The sequence below is a fragment of the Juglans microcarpa x Juglans regia genome, chromosome 8S (assembly GCF_004785595.1).
Source record: "Juglans microcarpa x Juglans regia isolate MS1-56 chromosome 8S, Jm3101_v1.0, whole genome shotgun sequence".
Lineage (NCBI taxonomy): Eukaryota > Viridiplantae > Streptophyta > Magnoliopsida > Fagales > Juglandaceae > Juglans > Juglans microcarpa x Juglans regia.
The window spans coordinates 10708119-10728791 of NC_054609.1; the positions used below are offsets into that span (position 1 = coordinate 10708119).

The 20673-nt window shown below is 40.7% G+C and overlaps 1 pseudogene; it reads right to left on the minus strand.

Annotated features, from left to right (window-relative positions):
- Nucleotides 1–5810: 5810 nt before the first annotated feature.
- LOC121244218 lies at nucleotides 5811–10523 on the minus strand (annotated as a pseudogene).
- Between the last annotated feature and the right edge of the window lie 10150 nt (nucleotides 10524–20673).

Below are 20673 nucleotides of genomic sequence, written 5' to 3' on the forward strand. Positions count from 1 at the left end.
TGCCCTGAAATGGTTTTCAACAAAGCAAGGGCAAAGTGGTAAAAATAAGAGGTGCTCCGGTTGGCCCAGGGTTCGTCCATGCATACCATAAGGTGATGGTAGTACAATTGTAAGCCCGCAAGCGAAAAACTCCAACCTCTCAACTTTGCCACTTTGCCCTGAAATGGTTTTCCTCTAAGCAAGGGCAAAGTGGTAATAATAGCAGGAGCTCCAATTGGCCCGGGGTTGGTCCATACATGCCAAGAGGTGATTGTAGTACCATAGGAAGCTCGCAAGCGAAAAACTCCGACCTCTTAACTTTTCGATTTTGCCTTCAATCGGTTTTATACTAAGCAAGGGCAAAGTGGTAAAAATAAGAGGTGCTCTAATTGGCCCAGGATTGGTCCAAACATACCATATGGTGATTGTAGTACCACAGGAAGCCCGCGTGCGAAAAACTCCTACCTCTTAACTTTTCTACCTTGCCCACCATTGGTTTTCCACAAAGCAAGGGCAAAGTGATAAAAATAAGAAGTTCTCCGATTGGCCCGGGGTTGGTCCATAGAAACCATTTGGTGATGGTATTACCATAGGAAGACCATGAGCGAAAAACTCCGACCTGTTAACTTTGCCACTTTGCCCTGAAATGGTTTTCCACTAAGCAAGGGCAAAGTGGTAAAAATAACAGGATCTCCAATTGGCCCGAGGTTGGTCCTTACATACGAAGAGGTGATTGTAGTACCATAGGAAGCCCGCAAGTGAAAAACTCCGACCTCTTAACTTTTCCATTTTGCCCTCAATCGGTTTTATACTAAGCAAGGGCAAAATGGAAAAAATAAGAGGTGCTCCGATTAGCGCGGGATTGGTCCAAACATACCATACGGTGATTGTAGTACCACAGGAAGCCCGCAAGCGAAAAACTCTGACCTCTTCACTTGGCCACTTTGCCCTCAATTGGTTTTCCACTAAGCAAGGGCAAAGTGGTAAAAATAAGAGGAGCTCCGTTTGGCCTGGGGTTGGTCCATACAAAACCATATGGTGATGGTTGTACCATAGGAAGCCCGCGAGCAAAAGACTCTGACCTCTTAACTTTTCCACTATGCCCTCCATTGGTTTTATACTAAGCAAGGGCAAAGGGGTAAAAATAAAAGGTGCTCCGTTTGCCCGGGGTTGGGCCATACATTCAATGTGGTCATGGTATTAGCATAGGAAGCCAGCGTGCGAAAAACACCTACCTCTTAACTTTTCTACCTTGCCCACAATTGGTTTTCTACAAAGCAAGGGCAAAGTGGTAAAAATAAGAGGTGCTCCGATTGGCCCGGGGTTGGTCCATAGAAACCATATGGTGATGGTAGTACCTTAGGAAGCCCGTAGCGAAAAACTCCGACCTCTTAACTTCGCCATTTTTGCCCTGATATGGTTTTCAACTAAGCAAGGGCAAAGTGGTAAAAATAAAAGGTGCTCTGGTTGGCCCGGGTTTGGTCCATGCATACCATAAGGTGTTGGTAATACCATTGGAAGCCCGCAAGCAAAAAACTTCGACCTCTTAACTTTGCCACTTTGCCCTGAAATGGATTTCCACTAAGCAAGGGCAAAGTGGAAAAAATAACGGGAGCTCCAATTGGCCCGGGGTTGGTCCATACATACCAAGAGGTGATTGTAGGACCCTAGGATGCCCGCAAGAGAAAAACTCCGACCTCTTAACTTTTCCATTTTGCCCTCAATCAGTTTTATACTAAGTAAGGGCAAAGTCGTAAAAATAAGAGGTGCTCCGATTGACCCGGGGATGGTCCATACGTACCATAAGGTGATGGCAGTACCAGAGGAAGCCCGTGAGCGAGAAACTCCGACCTCTTAACTTTGCCACTTTGCCCTGAAATGGTTTTCCACTAAGCAAGGGCAAAGCGGAAAAAATAACAGGAGCTCCAATTGGCCCGGGGTTGGTCCATACATACCAAGAGGTGATTGTAGTACCCTAGGAAGCCCGCAAGAGAAAAACTCCGACCTCTTAACTTTTCCATTTTACCCTCAATCAGTTTTATACTAAGCAAGGGCAAAGTGGTAAAAATAAGAGGTGCTCCGATTGGCCCGAGATTTGTCCAAACATACCATAAGGTGATTGTAGTACCACAGGAAGCCCGCAAGCGAAAAACTCTGACCTCTTAACTTTGCCACTTTGCCCTCAATTGGTTTTTCCCTAAGCAAGGGCAAAGTCGTAAAATAAGAGGAGCTCCGTTTGGCCCGGGGTTGGTCCATACAAACCATATGGTGATGGTTGTACCATAGGAAGCCCGCGAGCAAAAGACTCTGACCTCTTAACTTTTCCACTTTTCCCTCCATTGGTTTTATACTAAGCAAGGGCAAAGTGGTAAAAATAAAAGGTGCTCCTGATATGAACCCGTGGGAATGAATTCCCTTGAACCCACAATCAATTTGAAAACACCCCAAGAAAGCCAAAAATCAAGTCAAGGATGGAGAATCTAGACCCGATGAGAACCCGTTTCAAGAACCTAGATTATATTAAAATCTAGACCCGATGAAGAACCCGTCTCAAGAACCCAGATTACAAAGGAGGAACGCCACAAAGGTTGTGATTTACCTTTGATAAGTTCAAGAGTTCAATCAAGAACAAGAGGAGAAAACTCAACTCACAAATAAAATTCAATATTGTCTGATCTTCAAATGAGGCTACAAGGAGTATTTAAACTAAACCTAATTAAAACCCTAGCCAAAATAAAGCCCCCTTTTACCCAAAATGCCCCTGATGAACAGTGTCACGCTACAGTACCGCGGCTACAGTACGGCTACAGTAATGCTACAGTACCTCTTAAAACCCTAATTCCTAAAAGTAACTTTCCAAGTATGCCCTTGGCCAAAATACAAGGCCTTCTTGAAAACTCTAGTTCATTGAAAATAAGACGTGTGGGCCAGACATCTTCAAGCCCACTTATTCTAAACTAATAAAATAAATCATTTAACCAAATTTGAAGTCTCAAATAACAATAGGCCCTATCTCTAAGCCATGTCTTCCACAGCTTGAATCAAGTGGATCAAAGCTGGTTCTCCTTCTTTCAAGCCCATCTTGAGTGTTGGGCTCTTGCTAGCTTCATCCCAAGTGGATTGCACCAATCCGTGCATTGCTTCCTTGATCTTCTTGGTCCTTGATCTTGTAATTGGCCCATCTAGAATTTACAAATGATCTTTAGGACTAGGCCCACCTTGGTTCCCATCAGCTCCGTTTGCCCGGAGTTGGGCCATACATACAAGGAGGTCATGGTATTACCATAGGAAGCCCGCGTGCTAAAAACTCCAACCTCTTAACTTTTCTACCTTGCCCACAATTGGTTTTCTACAAAGCACGGGCAAAGTGGTAAAAATAAGAGGTTCTCCGATTGGCCCGGGGTTGGTCTATAGAAACCATTTGGTGATGGTAGTACCATAGGAAGCCCGTAGCGAAAAACTCCGACCTCTTAACTTTGCAACTTTGCCCTGAAATGGTTTTCAACTAAGCAGGAGCAAAGTGGTAAAAATAAAAGGTGCTCTGGTTGGCCCGGGGTTGGTCCATGCATACCATAAGGTGATGGTGGTACCATTGGAAGCCCGCAAGCGAAAAACTCCGACCTCTTAACTTTGCCACTTTGCCCTGAAATGGTTTTCCACTAAGTAAGGGCAAAGTGGTTAAAATAACAGGAGCTCCAATTGGCCCGGGGTTGGTCCATACATACCAAGAGGTGATTGTAGTGTACCATAGGAAGCCCGCAAGCGAAAAACTACGACCTCTTAACTTTTCCATTTTGCCCTCAATCTGTTTTATACTAAGCAAGGGCAAAGTGGTAAAAATAAGAGGTGCTCGGATTGGCCCGGGATTGGTCCAAACATACCATAAGGTGATTGTAGTACCACAGAAAGCCCGCAAGCGAAAAACTCTGACCTTTTAACTTTGCCACTATGCCCTCAATTGGTTTTCCACTAAGGGAGGGCAAGGTGGTTAAAATAAGAGGAGCTCCGTTTGGCCCGGGGTTGGTCCATACAAACCATTTGGTGATGGTTGTACCATAGTAAGCCCGCAAGCAAAATACTCTGACCTCTTAAGTTTTCCACTTTGCCCTCCATTGGTTTTACACTAAGCATGGGCAAAGTGGTAAAAATAAGAGTTGCTCCGTTTGCCCGGGGTTGGGCCATACATACAATGAGGTCATGGTAGTACCATTGGAAGCCCGCGTGCGAGAAACTCCCACCTCTTAACTTTTCTACCTTGCCCACAATTGGTTTTCTACAAAGCAAGGGCAATGTGGTAAAAATAAGATGTTCTCCGATTGGCCCGGGGTTGGTCCATAGAAACCATATGGTGATGGTAGTACCATAGGAAGCCCGCTTGCGAAAAACTCCGACCTCTTAACTCTTCCACTTTGCCTTCAATTGGTTTTATACTAAGCACTAGGCAAAGTGGTAAAAATAAGAGGTGCTCCGATTGGCCCGGGGTTGGTCCATACATACCATAAGTGATGGTAGTACCATAGGAAGCCCGTGAGCGAAAAATTCCGACCTCTTAACTTTGCCACTTTGCCCTCAAATGGTTTTCCACTAAGCAAGGGCAAAGTGGTAAAAATAAGAGGTGGTCCAATGGTACTACCATCACCTTATGGTATGCATGGACCAAGCCCGAGCCAATCGGAGCACATCTTATTTTTACCATTTTCACCTTGCTTTGTAGAAAACCAATTGTGGGGAAGGTACAAAAGTTAAGAGGTTGGAGTTTTTCGCTCGCGGGCTTCCTACGGTACTTCCATCACCTAAAGGTATGTATGGACCATCCCCGGGCCAATCAGAGCACCTCTTATTTTTACCACTTTGCCCATGCTTAGTGGAAAACCAATTGAGGGCAAAGTGGCAAAGTTAAGAGGCCGAAGTCTTTCGCTTGCGGGCTTCTTGTGGTACTACAATCACCTTATGGTATGTTTGGACCAATCCCGGGCCAATCAGAGCACTTCTTATTTTTACCACTTTGCCCTTGCTTAGTATAAAACCGATTGAGGCAAAATGGAAAAGTTAGGAGGTCGGAGTTTTTCACTTGCGGGCTTCCTATGGTACTACAATCACATTATGGTATGTATGGACCAACCTCGGGCCAATTGGAGCACCTCTTATTTTTACCACTTTGCCATTTGATATGAACTCCACCAACAATTGTGATGAAACCCGATAACAATGATGGCTTGGAACCCCAAAATTGTATTGACAAGATTTGTTGAGCCTTGACCAGTCACCCAACTAGATGAAAACCAAGACTACGAAGGATTGAAAACGCCACACCAAGAAATCAGAATCAAGGTGATAAGTTTGAAGCTTGAATGCCACAAGATTAACTTGATAAGTTCAAAGAGTTCTTTGAAGAACCAAGAGGAACACAAGACCTCACAAAGACAAATAAGCTTCTGAAATTTCAAATCTGATTTTAAAACTCGAAATAACCCCTCTATTTACTTGGAACAACCCTCCAAGAATAGGAAAAGTCATAACTACAGCTTTAAAAGCAACACAAATATTAACATAACAAGTCCCACGATTTTTTTGGCCTCTTGGACTTCTAGAGGCAGCCAGAAATGACTAAATGACTAAATTCAATGTATTTCAGGTACCCAGGCAAGACCAAGTTCATTCACCTATTTAATATTCTTGAAACTTAATAAATTCACGTCCTTTAATGGACTGACCATTCATCATATTTCTACGTGCTAATTAGCCTCTTCAATTGCCTTGATGACATGGACTAAGTCTTGAATATTATTTGAGCTCATCTTGGTCTTTTTAGAATCAGCCCAATTCTCTTGGATTAGCCCATTTAGTGCTTCCTTGAAACGTTTGGCTCTAAGTCTTGTAATTGGGCCACTAGGAAGTGACAAAGGGTCTTGTGCAAATTCAGCTCCATTCCCACTTGTATGATCAGCATGTCCAGCTCCTTGGTTTGCATCATTCTCCCCCTCTTGAGAAGGATTTGTCCTCAAATCATCACCTACATCAAAAGGAGACAAATCAGCAACATTAAAGCTTGCACTGACACCATACTCACCTGGTAAGTCAAGCTTGTAGGCATTATCAATGATGCGTTCTACTACTTGAAATGGCCCGTCACCCCGAGGTAGGAGTTTTGAACACCGCTTCTCTTAAAAACGGTCCTTCCTTAAGTGCAACCAAACCCAATCTCTTGGTTGAAACACTACCTTCTTGCGTCCCTTGTTGGCTTGATGGACATATTGTTTAGTCCTCCTTTCAATGTTCAGCCTTGCCTTTTCATGAATCATCTTTACAAATTCTGCCTTCTTTTTGCCATCTAAGTTCACACGTTCACTCAAAGGTAAAGAAGTTAAATCCAAAGGTGACAATGGGTTAAAGCCATAAACAATTTCAAATGGTAAAAACTTAGTTGCAGAATGTATACTTCTATTGTAAGCAAATTCAACATGTGGCAAACAATCTTCCCATGCTTTCAAGTTTTTTTTAATGATAGCACGCAACAAAGACGACAAAGTTCTATTTACTACTTCAGTTTGGCCATTCGTTTGTGGATGACAAGTAGTAGAAAACAACAACTTAGTTCCCAGCTTTCCCCACAAAGTCTTCCAAAAGTAACTCAAAAACTTTGCATCCCTATCAGAAACAATGGTCTTAGGCATACCATGTAACCTAACAATTTCTTTGAAGAACAAATCAGCTATATGTGATGCATCATCAGTTTTATGACATGCAATGAAGTGTGCCATCTTGGAAAATCTATCTACCACCACAAAAACTGAATCTCTCCCCCTCTTAGTCCTAGGTAAACCTAAAACAAAATCCATAGAAATATCAGTCCAAGGTTCACTAGGTATTGGCAAAGGGGTGTACAAACCATGGGGTTTCAACTTAGACTTAGCCTGTTTACACGTGATACACTTCTCACAAATTCTTTCCACATCACGTTTCATATGAGGCCAAAAAAATTGTTCATGCAAAATTCCTAAAGTCTTAGCTACACCAAAATGACCCATCAAACCACCACCATGAGCTTCTCTCACAAGCAATTTGCCCAAAGAACATATTGGCAAACACAGTTTATTTTCCCGAAACAAAAATCCATCATACCTATAAAACTCACCAAATGCCATTTTTTCACATGCATTGAACACATCACCAAAATCAGAATCTTGAGCATACAATTCCTTAATGCATTCAAAGCCAAGCATTTTTGTATCTAAAATGGAAAGTAAGGCATACCTTCGGGACAATGCATCAGCCACCACATTTTCCTTACCTTGCTTATATCTGATCACATACGGAAATGTTTCAATGAATTCCACCCACTTGGCATGGCGTTTGTTCAACCTTTGCTGTCCTTTCAAATGCTTCAAAGACTCATGATCTGTGTGAATCACAAACTCCTTTGGCCATAGATAGTGTTGCCAATTTTCCAAAGCCCTCACCAAGACATACATCTCCTTATCGTAAGTAGGGTAATTTAGGGCTGCCCCACTCAACTTTTCACTGAAATAAGCAATTGGACGGCCTTCTTGCATCAAAATAGCTCCAATACCTATGCCTGAAGCATCACACTCAATTTCAAAAGTTTTAGCAAAGTTAGGTAAAACAAGCAAAGGCGCATTAGTTAACTTTTCTTTGATCAAACTAAATGCCTTTTCTTGTTCTTTTCCCCACTTAAACGGCACATTTTACTTGATGACTTCAGTAAGAGGGGCGGCTAAGCTACTAAAATCCCGCACAAACCATCTATAGAAGCTAGCTAAGCCGTGGAAACTCCTCACTTGGCTGACTGTTGTAGGCGTTGACCACTCTTGAATTGCCTTCACCTTTTCCTCATCCACCTCAATTCCTCTCTTACTAACAACAAAACCAAGAAACACAAGCTTATCCGTGCAAAAGGTACACTTTTTGAGGTTAGCAAACAACCTTTCTTTCCTTAGAATTTCCAAAACAGATTTCAAATGCATTACATGTTCTTCCAAATTTTTGCTATAGATCAGGATATCATCAAAATACACAACTACAAACTTGCCAATAAATGCTCGCAAAACATGGTTCATCAAACACATAAATGTGCTCAGAGCATTAGTTAAACCGAAAGGCATCACTAACCACTCATACATACCATATTTAGTCTTAAAAGCAGTTTTCCATTCATCACCTTCTTTCATCCTAATCTGATGATATCCACTCTTAAGATCAATTTTTGTAAAGACACAAGAACCATGCAATTCATCCAGCATATCATCTAGTCTAGGAATGGGATGACGATACTTTACCGTTATGTTGTTGATGGCTCGACAGTCAACACACATCCTCCATGTTCCATCCTTCTTAGGAACTAACAGCACCGGAACCGCACAAGGACTCATACTTTCACGGACAAACCCCTTCTCCAATAATTCACTTACTTGCCTCTGAAGTTCCTTGGTCTCCTCGGGATTACTCCTATAAGCAGGTCGGTTTGGAATTGATGCACCAGGTATGAAATCAATTTGATGTTCAATCCCTCGGATTGGAGGTAAACCATAAGGTACCTCTTCAGAAAGGACATCTTCAAACTCCTGCAAAAGAGAAACAATATTGCTCGGCAAAGCACCGACGAGATCATTAGTACATAAAAGAGCCTCCTTGTACATGAGTACAATAAGGGGCTGGTGTGAAAATAATGCTCTCTTGATCTCACTTTTTTTTTGCAATGTAATTGAAATTTTCCTCTCTTGCTCTCAATATAGCCGAAATCCTCTCTTTCTTTTTCACTCTGATCAATGTTTTTCTCTCCTTTTTTTTGAAAGTCTTTTTTTTCAGTTTAGGCCTTCCTTTCCTTTTCCTTTTTTTTTTCATTCGAACTTTGTAACTTTAATTGGTCCTCCCTGACCTGTTTTGGAGTTAATGGCACAAGAGTAATAGGTTGCCTATTAAGAGTGAAGGAATTACTTATTTGTGAATCCATCATGCGTAACCCTCAGATCATACTGCCATGGTCTTCCCAACAGTAAATGGCATGCGTGCATAGGAACCACATCACAAAGCACCTCATCCTCATATTTGCCAATGGATAATGCCACCAACACTTGTCTTGTCACCTTGATTTCCCCACATTCATTCAACCACTGAAGCCGGTAAGGTTGAGGATGTTTCAAGGTAGTTAAAGCCAATTTCTCTACCAAATAAGTGCTGGCTACATTTGTGCAACTCCCACCATCGATAATGACACTGCAAACTTTGTTATTTACAAAGCACCGAGTATGAAACAAGTTCTCCCTTTGGTTACTTTCTTCCTCCTTAACCTGCACATTGAGAACTCGCCTTGCAACCAATAAATCTCCAACCACAGTATTTTGCTCATCATCAGCATCCTCCATAGATGGCATATCATCATTATCTACTTCTTCCTCATTTTCTGACTCAAGCTCTCCTTGGGCATTTATCACCATCACTCTCTTGTTCACACACTGGCTGGCTATATGTCCGCGCCCCTGACATTTAAAACACTTAATATCGCGTGTTTTAGAACTTGAAGTCTCGATTGTACCTGTAGTAGTGGCTGTCTTTAAGTTGGCATTCTTAGAGGATTCAAATTTTGGCTTATTTTGTTGCTGCTCGTCCCTTTTTGGAGTTGTCTTCCACGAGCTGGTTGTAGCCATAGGCAGTCCCCTCCTAGCCAATCCCTTTCGTTTGAATTGTTCCTCCACCTTTATGCCTTGATGCACCATATCTGTCAACTCAACATAGTGCTGCATCTCGACTATATCCGCAATCTCATGATTTAAACCGTGCAAAAACCTAGCCATGGTGGCTTCCCGGTCCTCTTCTACATTAGCCCGGATCATAGCTACCTCCATCTCCTTGTAATACTCATCCACACTCTTAGATCCTTGAATTAACCTCTGTAATTTTTGATACAATCCCCTATAATAGTGGCTAGGTACAAAACGCTTCCTCATAAGCATTTTCATTTCCTCCCAAGTGTCCACGGGTGGCTCTCTATTCCTCCTCCTATTAATCAGTAATTGATCCCACCACACAATGGCATAATCGGTAAATTCAATTGCAGCCAACTTAACCTTCTTTAACTCTGAGTAGTTGTGACAATCAAATACCATCTCCATTTTAGTTTCCCACTCCAAATAAACTTCAGGATCATTTTTACCTTGAAAAGATGGGATTTTAATCTTTATATTTCCTAAATCGTTATCCCTCCTAGGCCTACCCATCCTAGCTTCTCTATTTCTATACCCATGCTCAATCCTGCCTCGGTTCAAATATTGCTCATCAAACTCCTCCGACTCCGCCTCTCCATCAACATTCCGCCACGGACCACGCCCACCATGCTGCCTATTGTGGATGTCATGTTGCTGGCCCCTAGGAGTTTCCGCTTCTACCCTGTCCAACCTTTCGTGAATAGGTTCTAATTCAGCCCTCAACATACGCCTCATCTCCCCTAACATCGCTTGCATTTGGAGGTTTGGAACTGGAGGTTGTCGAAATTCTTCGGTTGTGTCTTCTTCTTGATTATTAGACATGTTTTAAAATCTGCAAACAAAGTTAGAATCCTCACAAGCACTCCCTCACATGTTTCACTCAAGAATTGATACACTTGCACTCGTGTTTTCACTCTAAACGGCTTTTACCCTCATATGGTCTCACACACTCTTGCCTTTTTCCACTCTTCTGTGTCTTCTTTAGTTCTTAATCGAACTTCAAGAAATTCATTCAAAATAATCCAGCAGCAATTCAGAAAATAAACAACTAAAACTCATCAAAAGTTCAAGTACTTGAATAAGGTGAGATACAAGATTGAAAGGAAGAAGTTTTCTTATTGGAATCGTGTACCTTTTTTTTTTTTTCAGCAAAGAACAGGAAATAGAACGAAAATAAAAGATAGACAAACTTATCTTAGAACCAAAGCTCTGATACCAAAATGATATGAACTCCACCAACAATTGTGATGAAACCTGATAACAATGATGGCTTGGAACCCCAAGATCGTATTGACAAGATTTGTTGAGCCTTGACCAGTCACCCAACTAGATGAAAACCAAGACTACAAAGGATTGAAAACGCCACACCAAGAAATCAGAATCAAGGTGATACGTTTGGAGCTTGAACGCCACAAGATTAACTTGATAAGTTCAAAGAGTTCTTTGAAGAACCAAGAGGAACACAAGACCTCACAAAGACAAATAAGCTTCTGAAATTTCAAATCTGATATTAAAACTCGAAATAACCCCTCTATATACTTGGAACAACCCTCCAAGAATAGGAAAAGTCATAACTACAGCTTTAAAAGCATCACAAATATTAATATAACAAGTCCCACGATTTTTAGGCCTCTTGGACTTCTAGAGGCAGCCAGAAATGACTAAATGACTAAATTCAATGTATTTCAGGTACCCAGGCAAGACCAAGTTCATTCACCTATTTAATATTGTTGAAACTTAACAAATTCACGTCCTTTAATGGAAAGACCATTCATCATATTTCTACGTCCTAATTAGCCTCTTCAATTGCCTTGATGACATGGACTAAGTCTTGAATATTATTTGAGCCCATCTTGGTCTTTTTAGAATCAGCCCAATTCTCTTGGATTAGCCCATTTAGTGCTTCCTTGAAATGTTTGGCTCTAAGTCTTGTAATTGGGCCACTAGGAAGTGACAAAGGGTCTTGTGCAAATTTAACTCCATTCCCACTTGTATGATCAGCATATCCAGCTCCTTGGTTTGCATCACCCTTGCTTAGTGGAAAACTAATTGAGGGCAAAGTGGCAAAGTTAAGAGGTCGGAGTTTTTCGCTTGCGGGCTTCTTGTGGTACTACAATCACCTTATGGTATGTTTGGACCAATCCCCGGCCAATCAGCGCAGCTCTTATTTTTACCACTTTGCCCTTGCTTAGTATAAAACCGATTGAGGGCAAAATGGAAAAGTTAAGAGGTCGGAGTTTTTCTCTTCCAGGCTTCCATTGGTACTACCATCACCTTATGGCATGCATGGACCAACCCCGGGCCAATCGGAACACCTCTTATTTTTACCACTTTGCCCTTGCTTAGTGGAAAACCAATTGAGGGCAAAGTGGCAAAGTTAAGTGGTCGGATTTTTTCGCTCGCGACCATCCTATGGTACTTCCATGACCTGATGGTATGTATGTCCCAACCTCGGGCCAATCAGACCATCTCTTATTTTAACATTTTGCCCTTGGTAAGTTGAAAACCATTTCAGGGCAAAGTGGCAAAGCTAAGAGGTCGGAGTTTTTCGCTCGCGGGCTTCCAATGATACTACCATCACCTTATGGTATGCGTTGACCAACCCTGGGCCAATCGGAGCAACTCTTATTTTTACCACTTTTTCCTTGCTTAGTAGAAAACCAATAGAGGGCAAAGTGGAAAAATTAAGAGGTCGATGTTTTCCCTCGCGGGCTTCCAATGGTACTCCCATCACCTTACGGTATGTACGGAGCAACCCTGGGGCAATTTGAACACCTCTTATTTTTACCACTTTGCCCTTGCTTATTAGAAATGCATTTGAGGGCAAAGTGGCAAAGTTAAGAGGTCGGAGTTTTTCGCTCGCAGCCATCCTATGGTACTACCATCATCTTATGGTATGTATGGCCCAACCCCAGGCCAATCGAAGCACCTCTTATTTTTATCACTTTGCCCTTGCTTAGTAGAAAACCATTTGAGAGCAAGGTGGCAAAGTTAAGAGGTCAGAGTTTTTCGCTCGCATGTATGCCCCAATCCCAGGCCAATCGGACCAGCTATTATTTTTACCACTTTGCCTTCGCTAAGTAGAAATGCATTTGAGGGCAAAGTGGCAAAGTTAAGAGGTCAGAATATTTCGCTCGCGGGGTTCCTATGGTACTACCTTATGGTACATATGGACCAACCCCGGGCCAATCGGAGCACCCCTTTTTTTTTTATCGCTATGCCCTTGATTAGTAGAAAACCAATTAAGGGCAAAGTGGCAAAGTTAAGAGGTCGAAGCTTTTCGCTTGCGGCTTTCCTATGGTACTTCCATCACCTTATGGTATGTTTGGCCCAACACCAAGCCAGTAGGAGCACCTCTTGTTTTTACCACTTTGCCCTTGCTTTGTAGAAAACCAATTGACGGCAAAGTGGCAAAGTTATGAGGTTGGAGTTTTGTGCTTGCAGGCTTCCTATGGTGCTACCACGACCTTGTGGTGTGTATGCCGTATTATAGGGCCAATCGGGGCACCTCTTATTTTTACCATTTTGCCATTGCTTAGTAGAAAACCAATTGAGGGTAAAATGGCAAAATTTTGAGGTCGGAGTTTTTTGCTCGCAGGCTTCCTATAGTACTACCATGTACTTATGGTATGTCTGCCCCAGCAGGGGGCTAATCAAAGCACCTTTTATTTTTACCACTTTGTCATTGCTTAGTAGAAAACCAATTGAGGGCAAAGTAGCAAAGTAGCAAAGTTATGAGGTTGTAGTTTTTTGCTCGTGGGCATCCTATGTTAATACCATGACCTTAGGATCTGTATGCCCAATCACGAGGCCAATCGGGACACCTCTTATTTTGACCAGTTTGCCCTTGCTTACTAAAACACCAATTGAGGAAAAATTATAAAGTTGGAGTTTTTCGCTCCCTGGCTTCTTATAGTGCTACCATGTCCTTTTGGTACGTATGCCCCAGCAGGGTGCCAATCGGAGCACCTCTTATCTTTACCACTTTGTCATTGCTTAGTAGAAAGCCAATTGAGGGCAAAGTACCAAAGTTATGAGGTTAGAGTTTTTTGCTCGAGGGCTTCCTATGGAAATACCTTGTCCTTAAGGTATGTATGCCCCAACTCGGGGCCAATTCGATCGTGATGGTCTCCAAGATGAACCTAGTCTTAAAGATTATTTGCAAGTTCCAGGCAAGCCAATTACAAGGTCAAGAGGCAAGAAGATTAAGGAGGCAAGGCAAGGATTGACACAATCCACTTAGGATGAAGCTAGCCAGACTCCAACACTCAAGATGGACGTGAAAGATGAAGATCCAGTTTTGACTCATTTGATAAGCTGTGGAAGAGGGCAACGACAAGACATAGAGGCTTTGGGCTCTTGAAGGGTTTCAACTTGTTTAATTCATTTAAATGTCGTATTTTATTAGTTTAGAATTATTGGGTATAATTATGAGGACTTTGGGGGGTCTATTCAAGGGCATATTGGAAAATTTATTATTTTGTTGAACTAGGGTTTTAAGAAGTATTGTAGCGAACTATGGTTTCAAAAGTACTGTAGCTGAGTTTAAAAAATACTCAGGAGTATTTTTGGAAGTTGGGGCTTTATTTTGACTAGGGTTTTACTTAGATTTTTGTTTAAATACTCTTTCTTGCCTCATATTAATAAGTTTATGAAATTTGATGAATTTATTCATTGTGAGTTGAGTTTTATCTCTTCTTGTTCTTGATTGACCGTTTGAACTTATCAAAGGTAAATCACAACATTTGTGGCATTCTTCCTTGTAATCTAGGTTCTTAAGACGTTTTCTTCAACGGGTCTAGATTTTAATATAATCTAGGTTCTTGAAACGAGTTCTCTTTGGGTCTAGATTCTCCATTCCTTGATTTGATTTTGGCTTTCTTGGGTGACTTTTGAAATTGATTGTGGGTTCAAGGGATTTCATTCCCGCAGGTTCATATCATTTGGTATCAGAGCAAGGTTTCCAATCCAGTCTGAGTCTGTCTTTTAATTTCTTGCATCCTTAAATTTAATTCTAGGGCTACATTGTTCTAGGGTTGCCAAAAAAAATTGCGGAAACAAAAAGTAGGCTGCCGAAATTTTTGGGGTTTTGGGTTTGGCTGAAATTTGCATTAGCTAGGGTTTCAAAATTCTAGGGTTTAATGCATCTCTAAGTTTGTCAATTGCTTGGAGTGTCATTCCATTGATTATCTTCTATTTCGCTGTCAATTCTTGTGTGCTTGAATTCAATTGCTTGATTTTCACAATTGAGTATTGCTATTTGTGATTGAATTAGAGAAGAAAAAGGAAAAAAAAAGAAAGCAAAGAAAAGGAAAAGAAAATAAAATAATATAAAAAATAATTTTAAAAAAAAAAGATGAAGAAGAAAAAAAGAAAATGAAGCATATTCAAAGGTTGCTACATAGTTACAACAAAGAGAGGGAAAAACATTTGTTGATTGAGTTTTATCATCAAAGGGGCTGAATACATCTTTGTAGTTGGTATCTTCTTTTATAATTACTCTTTCCCTCGTATAAATTCCTTGAGTCTCGTGTCATTTTATTCCTTCCTTGTTTCTTGGATCTATATTACTAGTTGGAATAATACAAGGTTGTATTATCTTGATTTAGTTCAACTAGTTCTTAAAGAATTTCAACGGTAAAACTATTGAGGTAAAAAGCAAGAGAGTATGAGACTATTATCGGAAAAAAGTCAATTAAGAGTGAAACACGAGTGGAGTGCCATTATTTGAGTGTAAACACGTAAGGGATTGTGTGAGGTTTTCCAATAACATTCTTTTGTGTAGCACTTTACAATGTCTCACTGGAGTGGCTCTTCACAGGGGATGGTAGATAACTCATCATTTGTGTTACAATCCATGCAACAACAGTTTGAGCGGTTGAACTTGGTGCTAGATGGAGTACGGGATAGGATAGATCATCCAGATGCGATAATTATAAATATACAGGACATGAGAGATTGGAGACGAAGTGAGTCTAGTGTTGAAAATAAGTATGAGAAAGAAGAGTATGGTGATTCTCTTGTTACTAGGAGTGCACTAAATACACAAATTAAGATGGATGATACAGAACAGCACAGCGAGTACATTTTTCATACTAGATGCCACATCAATAATAAGGTATGTAGCATGATCATTGATCTGAGAAGTTGTATTAATTTCGCTAGCACTACTTTAGTTAAGAAATTTAATTTACCTACCTTAAAACACCCTAGACCATACAAGTTGTAGTGGTTGAGTGATTGTGGGGAGGTTAGGGTAAATAACCAAGTACAAGTTTCCTTTTCAATTGGAAAATCCCAGGATATGGTCCTTTGTGATGTAGTGCCTATGCATGCTGGCCATATTTTGTTGGGGAAACCATCGCAGTTTGATAGGAAAGTGATCCATGATGCACTAAGAAACATGTACAATTTTGAAAATGATGGAAAAGCAATCAAACTTGCTCCTTTAACTCCAACACAAACCAATTGAAACTGAAAAGTGAGGTTGCTCAAAAAAGAAAAAGTGAAAATGAGAGTGATAAAAAAAAAAAAAAAAAAAGAGTGAGAGTGAGAGTGATCAAAAAAGAAAAAGTGAAAAAGAGATTGAGCTAAAAAGCAAGTGTGAAAGTTAGATTGAGCTAAAAAGTAAGAGTGAAACAGAAACAGAGAGAATGAGGCCGAAAATGAGAGATTGAGAAAAAAAGAAATAGTGAGGCCAAAAATGAGAGAAAGGGAAAAATGAGAGAGAAAAAAGATGACATTGAGGTTGAGACCTCAAGAAACAGAGAGAAGAGGTTGGAAAACAATTGTGAGGTCGAGAGTACAAAAAAAGATGAAGAAAAAGAGAGTAATAGAAAAAAAGTGAGTGAAACAGAAAAAGTAAGTGAAACAAAAGAAGTGAGTGGAAAGAAAATAGAGAGTGAAGAAAGTGAGAGAAAAGTGAGTTTTTATACTAAGGCGAGTCTTTGTACTAACAAACTTGATGTATCTTTGCCTTGTGTTGTTGTCTTTTTGTTGCAGGGATATGAGATCGCATTTCCTAGCGGTGTGTTTAGTGGATTGCCACCTATTAAGAAGATAGAGCACTACATTGATTTTGTGCCAGGTGCGACAATTCTTAACTGACCTTTCTTTTAAGAACATGAGTCCTTAACACACATGAATGGACAAGGTAAGTTGCTGACTAGAATGTGTGCTAAGTGGGAGGACTGTATTGATAGTTTTCCTCATGTATTCAAATACACACATGGTATGAAAAATTTTGTCGTTGATGCTTTAGCAAGAAGGTATATCCTTGTTTTCATTTTAGATGAAAATTGTTGAGACATGAATATGATAAGGAATTGCATGCTAATGATGATGACTTTGCTAGTATGTATGGAGCATGTGAGAAGGCATCGTTTGGTAAGTGCTATAAACTAGATTAGTATTTGTTTAGAGAGAATAAGCTTTGTGGGAATATCATTTGCCATTCAATGACGTGTTGCATGAACGTTTGTGGAAGTATCATTTGTCATTCATTGATGTGTTGCATGAACGTTTGTGGGAGTATCATTTGCCATTCATTGATGTGTTGCATGAACTTTTGTGGAAGTATCATTTGTCATTGATTAACGTGTTGCATGAACTTTTGTGGGAGTATTGCTTGCCATTCATTGAGTTTGTATATAACCAGAGTGGTCATTTTGGGGTAACGAAATTTTTAGGTGTGTTTCATAAACATTTGGGGAAGTATCATTTGCCATTCATTGAACTGCTACATGGATATTTGCGGGAGTATCATTTGCCCTTTTTAGAGTGTGCATATAATAAAACCTTGCATACTACTATTTCTTATTCTCTGTTTGACATTGTTTATGGTTTTAATCCACTTACTCTTTTAGATTTGAAGCTTTCGCTTGTTGATGACAGGAATAGCTTGGATGAACCTTTTCAAATACTAGAGAAAATTAAAGAAAATGCATATAAAGTGGATCTTCCAAGTAAGTATCATGTATCTGCTATTTTCAATGTTAGTAACCTTTTTCCCTTTGATCCAGGTGGAGATTCGAGGTCCAATCCTTTTGAGGAGAGGGGGGATGATGGGCACCAAGATGAACCTAGTCTTAAAGATTCTTTACAAGTTATAGGTGGGTCAATTACAAGGTTAAGAGGCAAGAAGATCAAGGAGGCAATGCAAGGATTGGCACAATCTATTTGAGATAAAGCAAGCAAGACTCCAACACTCAAGATAGACTTGATGGATGAAGATCCAGTTTTGACTCATTGATAAGCTATGGAAGAGGGCAACGACAAGACTTAAAAGCTTTAGGCTCTTGAAGGCTTTCATCTTGTTTAACTCATTTAAATGTCTTATTTTACTAGTTTAGAATTTTTGGGTTTAATTATGAGAAGGATTTAAGGGGGGGTCTATTCAAGAGCATGTTCGGAAATTTATTGTTTTGTTGAACTAGGGTTTAAGAAGTACTGTAGCGAACTAGGGTTTCAAAAGTATTGTAGCTGAGTTACTGTAGTGTCGTACTGTAGCCGCGACATTATTCACTCAGGGGTATTTTTGGACATTGGGCCTTTATTTTGGCTAGAGTTTTAATTAGGTTTTGGTTTAAATACTCTTTGTTGTCTCATTTTAATAAGTTTATAAAATGTGATGAATTTGTTCATTGTGAGTTGAGTTTTATCTCCTCTTGTTCTTGATTGAACTTTTGAACTTATCAAAGGTAAATCACATCATTTGTCAGGTTCTTCCTTGTAATCTGGGTTCTTGAGACGTGTTCTTCAACGGATCGAGATTTTAATATAATCTAGGTTCTTGAAACGAGTTCTCTTCGGGTCTAGATTCTGCATCTATTGACTTGATTTTGGCTTTCTTGGGTGACTATTCAAATTGATTGTGGGTTCAAGGGATTTCATTCCCGCGGGTTCATATTAGATCACCTCTTATTTTTACCACTTTACCCGTGCTTAGTAGAAAACCAATTGGGGGCAAAGTGGAAAAGCTATGACTTTGGGGTTTTGTGCTCACGGGCTTTCTATGGTGCTACCAAGACTTTATGGTATGCGACCCATCCCAGGGCCAATTGGAGTACCACTAATTTTTACCACGTTGCCCTTATTTAGTAGAAAACCATTTGAGAGCAAAGTGGAAAAATTATGACTTTAGACTTTTACGCCCTAGCACGGGGCCAATTGGAGCACGGGCTTCCTATGGTAATACCACGACTTTAGGGTATGTACGCCCTAGCACGGGGCCAATTGGAGCACATTTTATTTTTACCACTTTGCTCTTGCATAGTAGAAAAACAATTAACGGCAAAGTGGCAAAGTTTTGAGGTTGAAGTTTTGTGCTCGCAGGCTTCCTATGGTACTACTATGACCTTGTAGTATGTATGCCCCAACCAGGGGCCAATTGGAGAACCTCTAATTTTTCCCACTTTGCCCTTACTTAGTAGAAAAGCAATTGAGGACAAAGTGGAAAAAATTATGAGGGCTGAGTTTTTCACTTGCGAGCTTCTTATAGTACTTCCATGTCCTTATGGTATGTATGCCCCAACTCGGTTCCATTCGAAGCACCTCTTATTTTTACCACTTTGCCATTCCATAGTAGAAAACTAGTTGAGGGCAAAGTGGCATGATTTTTTTTGCTCACGGGTATCCTATGGTAATACCCGTGAGCACATGACTTTAGGGTATGTATGCCCCGGCACGAGGCCAGTCGAAGCACATTTTATTTTTACCAGTTTATCCTTGCATAGTAGAAAACCAATTTAGGGAAAATTGGAAAAATTTTGAGGATGGAGTTTTTCGCTCGCGGGCTTCTTATAGTACTACCGTGTCCTTTTGGTATTTATGCCCCAACTCGGGGCCAATCGGAGCATCTCTTATTTTTACCACTTTGCCCTTACTTAATAGAAAACCAATTGAGGGCAAAGTGACAAGGTTATGAGGTTGGAGTTTTTTGCTCACGGGCTTCCTATAGTAATACCACGACTTTAGGGTATGTATGCCCTGGCACGGGGCCAATCGGAGGACCTTTTATTTTTACCATTTTGCCCTTTCTTTGTAGAAAACCATGTCCTTATGGTTTGTATGTCCCAACTCGGGGCCAGTCGGAGCACTTCTTATTTTTACCAGTTTGCCCTTGCTCACTAGAAAACCAATTGAGCGCAAAATGGAAAAATTATGAGGTTGGAGTTTTTCGCTCGTGGGCTTCTTATAGTACTACCATGTCCTTATAGTATGTATGCCACAACTTGGGACCAATCGGAGCACCTCTTATTTTTACCATTTTGCCATTGCTTAGTGTAAAACCAATTGAGTACAAAGTGGCAAAGTTTTGAGGTCGGAGTTTTTTGCTCGCGGGCTTCCTATATAGTACTACCATGTCCTTATGGTATGTATGCCCTAGCAGGGGGCCAATTGGAACTCCTCTTATTTTTACCACTTTATCATTGCTTAGTAGAAAACCAATTGAGTGCAAAGTAGCAATGTTATGAGGTTGGAGTTTTCTGCTCGCGGGCATCCTATGGTTATACCATGACCCTAGGATATGTATGCCCCAGCACGGGGCCAATTGAGGCACTTCTTATTTTTACTAGTTTGCCCTTGCTTACATCAAAACCAATTGACGGCAAAGTGGAAAAATTAAGTGGTTCGAGTTTTTTGCTCGTGGGCCTCTTATAGTACTACCATGTCCATATGGTATATACACCCGCCCAGGGGCCAATTGGAGCACCTCTAATTTTTGCCATTTTGCCCTTGCTTAGTTAAAAACCAATTGAGGGCAAAGTGGCAAAGTGGCAAAGTGTTTAGGTTAGAGTTTTGTGCTCTCGAATTTCCTATGGTACTACCACGAACTTGGGGTATGTATGTCGTATCCCTGGGCCAATCGTAGCAGCCTCTTATTTTTATCATTTTGCCATTGCTTAGTGGAAAACTAATTGAGGGCAAAGTGGGAAAGTTTTGAGGTCGGTGTTTTTTGCTCGCGGGCTTC